Below are 4,510 nucleotides of genomic sequence, written 5' to 3'. Positions count from 1 at the left end.
CCGCTCGGGGCTCCTTAATATTTCCTCACCACCCGCCGACGGTGGATTTTCAGTTTCGAGACTTTATCACATGAAGCAGGCGGGCCCCTTCTAAAGACTAAGGGGCCTCATTAAACCTAGCAGCCGAGTTTGTCCCCGCGAGGAAACAGAGCCCGCGTGCTCGCGTAACCCTTACGTTTCCTACCCTGACGGGGCAGAGGACCAAACACGGTTACACCTCGCGTCAGCACAAGCGCCGTGGCTCGGACACCCGCTACGGGGTTCACCTGACGCGAGCATATAGGTACCTGAACGTTCTAGCTCTCATCCCACTGGATGCGGGAGAGCCACCGCGGCGAGACCAAACACACGTATTAACCATGTGCTACGCGGACCCCTTTCGCGGACGGTCCGGCGGTCTCCCGGGTATTGTTCAGAGAGAGTCTTTGTTTGGAGTGGGGAATCCCTGCCGGCAAGACGGGCCGAGCTGGGCACTCTCTACATCCCCGATAATGATCCTTCCGCAGGTTCACCTACGGAAACCTTGTTACGACTTTTACTTCCTCTAAATGATCAAGTTTGGTCATCTTTCCGGCACACAGGCGCGACCCGAAAGCCGCTCCAGCAGCCAGTCCGAAGACCTCACTAAATCATTCAATCGGTAGTAGCGACGGGCGGTGTGTACAAAGGGCAGGGACGTAATCAACACGAGCTGATGACTCGTGCTTACTGGGAATTCCTCGTTCAAGGGGAATAATTACAAGCCCCTATCCCTATCACGAAGGAGGTTCAACGGGTTACCCAGTCCTACCGGACAGGGGCAATCACACGCTGATTCCTTCAGTGTAGCGCGCGTGCGGCCCCGGACATCTAAGGGCATCACAGACCTGTTATTGCTCTGTCTCGTGCGGCTAAACGCCGCTTGTCCCTCTAAGAAGATCGACCGACACGTGTGATCAGTCGTCTATTTAATAGGCTAGAGTCTCGTTCGTTATCGGAATTAACCAGACAAATCGCTCCACCAACTAAGAACGGCCATGCACCACCACCCACTGAATCAAGAAAGAGCTCTTAATCTGTCAATCCTTCCAGTGTCCGGGCCGGGTGAGTTTCCCGTGTTGAGTCAAATTAAGCCGCAGGCTCCACTCCTGGTGGTGCCCTTCCGTCAATTCCTTTAAGTTTCAGCTTTGCAACCATACTTCCCCCGGAACCCAAACACTTTGGTTTCCCGGAAGCTGCCCGCCGAGTCGTTTGAGGAACTCAGGCGGATCGCTGGTTGGCATCGTTTATGGTTAGAACTAGGGCGGTATCTGATCGCCTTCGAACCTCTAACTTTCGTTCTTGATTAATGAAAACATTCTTGGCAAATGCTTTCGCAGTAGTTCGTCTTGCGACGGTCCAAGAATTTCACCTCTAGCGTCGCAATACGAATGCCCCGTCTGTCCCTCTTAATCATTACCTCGTGTTCCGAAAACCAACAAAATAGAACCGAGGTCCTATTCCATTATTCCATGCACCATTATTCAGGCGTTTCGCCTGCTTTGAGCACTCTAATTTTTCAAAGTAAACTTGCCGGCCACCCAAGACACTCAATCAAGGGCACCGAGGGAAAACCGGCAGGATGTTTAGGCCAGGAAGTAACCGCCAAAGCGGACCCCCTGTCTAGAACTGAGATCCAACTACGAGCTTTTTAACCGCAACAACTTTAATATACGCTATTGGAGCTGGAATTACCGCGGCTGCTGGCACCAGACTTGCCCTCCAATAGATCCTCGTTAAAGGATTTAGAGTGTACTCATTCCAATTACGGGGCCTCGATAGAGTCCCGTATCGTTATTTTTCGTCACTACCTCCCCGTTCTGGGAGTGGGTAATTTGCGCGCCTGCTGCCTTCCTTGGATGTGGTAGCCGTTTCTCAGGCTCCCTCTCCGGAATCGAACCCTGATTCCCCGTTACCCGTTACGACCATGGTAGGCGCATAACCTACCATCGACAGTTGATAAGGCAGACACTTGAAAGATGCGTCGCCGGTGCTAGACCGTGCGATCAGCCAAAAGTTATCCAGAGTCACCATCATTTGCGGACCGAGGTCCGATTGGTCTTGGTCTAATAAATGCGCTCGTCCCGTGAGGTCGGAGCTTTGTTGCATGTATTAGCTCTAGAATTACCACAGTTATCCAAGTAGGAAAGTACGATCTAAGGAACAACGGCTGGATAATGAGCCATTCGCGGTTTCACCTTATTTCGGCATGTACTTAGACATGCATGGCTTAATCTTTGAGACAAGCATATGACTACTGGCAGGATCAACCAGGTATCTTTTCTCGTTCGGTGCAAGCCACCCGCTCCAACGGCGAGTAGAAACACCACTCTCGAATCGGCAGACGCGTGGCTAGATACACGCCTGCCGTTCTCTGTCTACTTCGTGTCACCAATCACGAGACAGACCTCTTACACACTCTAGAGTACGAGTTCTCCAAAACAACAGTTCCGATAAAACGAAACAAACTAGGGCGTATCAGGAAGAACCGACCTTCGGAGGACAGCTCAACCCACACTAAGCTATATCGAAAATGATGCATATTCCGATGTCTCGGCATGGTTACCCGAAACTCGTCGCATCAGCAGTGGGAACAGAACGTCTTTCGTAACAAAGACAATCGTTAATCGCTCGGATTAACTCGTACGCGTGCGGTCGAACGCACGTACTGCTTTTATCCCCGCTCGGACCGAGAGGGAAAGGGAAACAGTCACCGTTATTGACGTGCCCCGTGAAAGGGAAGGGCCGCTCGGACCCTTGGTTTGACAAGCTGAAATTCAACGGCTCGTGCAGAGCACGCTGCGGGTCCAGCATCCCTTGTGTCTCTGACTGAGACCGGCTAATCGCTCGGATTAACTCGTAGGCGTGCGGTCGAACGCACGTACTGCTTTTATCCCCGCTCGGACCGAGAGGGAAAGGGAAACAGTCACCGTAAATAACATGCCCCGTGAAAGGGAAGGGCCGCTCGGACCCTTGGTTTGACAAGCTGAAATTCAACGACTCGTGCAGAGCACGCTGCGGGTCCAGCATCCCGTGTGTCTCTGACTGAGACCGGCTAATCGCTCGGATTAACTCGTAGGCGTGCGGTCGAACGCACGTACTGCTTTTATCCCCGCTCGGACCGAGAGGGATAGGGAAACAGTCACCGTTGTTCACGTGCCCCGTGAAAGGGAAGAGCCGCTCGGACCCTTGGTTTGACATGCTGAAATTCAACGACTCGTGCAGAGCACGCTGCGGGTCCAGCATCCCGTGTGTCTCTGACTGAGACCGGCTAATCGCTCGGATTAACTCGTAGGGTGCGGTCGAACGCACGTACTGCTTTTATCCCCGCTCGGACCGAGAGGAAAGGGAAACAGTCACCGTTGTTCACGTGCCCCGTGAAAGGGAAGAGCCGCTCGGACCCTTGGTTTGACATGCTGAAATTCAACGGCTCGTGCAGAGCACGCTGCGGGTCCAGCATCCCGTGTGTCTCTGACTGAGACCGGCTAATCGCTCGGATTAACTCGTAGGCGTGCGGTCGAACGCACGTACTGCTTTTATCCCCGCTCGGACCGAGAGGGAAAGGGAAACAGTCACCGTAAATAACATGCCCCGTGAAAGGGAAGGGCCGCTCGGACCCTTGGTTTGACAAGCTGAAATTCAACGACTCGTGCAGAGCACGCTGCGGGTCCAGCATCCCGTGTGTCTCTGACTGAGACCGGCTAATCGCTCGGATTAACTCGTAGGCGTGCGGTCGAACGCACGTACTGCTTTTATCCCCGCACGGACCGAGAGGGAACGGGAAACAGCTACCCATATATTTTACGACAGTAACCTCTTCCACCGAGGCACGTCAAAAACCACCGTTACAGGTGGTGCCGAATCCACCGAGACGGGTAGAACGACAAACTTACTAGGAAAACGCCGCACAGTGTTCTTAAAACCATCACTTCTCGCAACATTCTTTTCGCTCCAATATATTGTTTCAATCCACCATTACGTTCGTTCATTCAATATCTCTCGGCCTCTTACATTCTTTGTTCGGCCATTTCTTAACACTATCGGCAGTCGTTTTCGCTAGTACTCACCACCTGTGTGGAAACGGGCCGTGACCAGCCCACAGGTCCCGGGCACGCCGGGTTAAAAGGTGAGAGGAGGCTTAACACAATGTTACAATCCTGTCTCAGACAGACTATGCCCCCTATATAGAGAAGGAAACTAAATTTAATGCCATCAGAACCCATTAGTACGGCATTTCAAAGTGCGGTAAAAGGCAAGGGACCAAGCGGAATAGTTCCGCATCGCTACCCTGAGTTGCGTCAAATTGGTCCTCAGTTTTGAGTGAAAAAGTGGTGAAAATGAACGCTGAAAAACAACGTTTCTAACTATCAAACTGATTTTGCCATTTCCTCCCACTTTCCAAATTTCACCGAACTCTCCTCACATCCATGCCGTCTTTGGCATCACTCTATACGGGAGAAAATTTCTTAAAGTCGTACTCCCTTTCAGGTCC

At 52.2% G+C, this 4,510-nt stretch overlaps 1 non-coding gene across 1 annotated transcript; it reads right to left on the bottom strand.

Annotated features, from left to right (window-relative positions):
• Positions 1 to 489: 489 nt before the first annotated feature.
• LOC143243491 (small subunit ribosomal RNA) lies at positions 490 to 2,295 on the bottom strand. Its single transcript, XR_013024615.1, has one exon. It is a non-coding gene; the product is annotated as a small subunit ribosomal RNA (ribosomal RNA).
• Positions 2,296 to 4,510: the final 2,215 nt, after the last annotated feature.

Source organism: Tachypleus tridentatus, unplaced genomic scaffold, assembly GCF_004210375.1.
Source record: "Tachypleus tridentatus isolate NWPU-2018 unplaced genomic scaffold, ASM421037v1 Hic_cluster_2, whole genome shotgun sequence".
NCBI lineage: Eukaryota > Metazoa > Arthropoda > Merostomata > Xiphosura > Limulidae > Tachypleus > Tachypleus tridentatus.
Note: the sequence above shows the minus strand (reverse complement) of the source record. Positions and strands in the feature narration are given on the sequence as shown.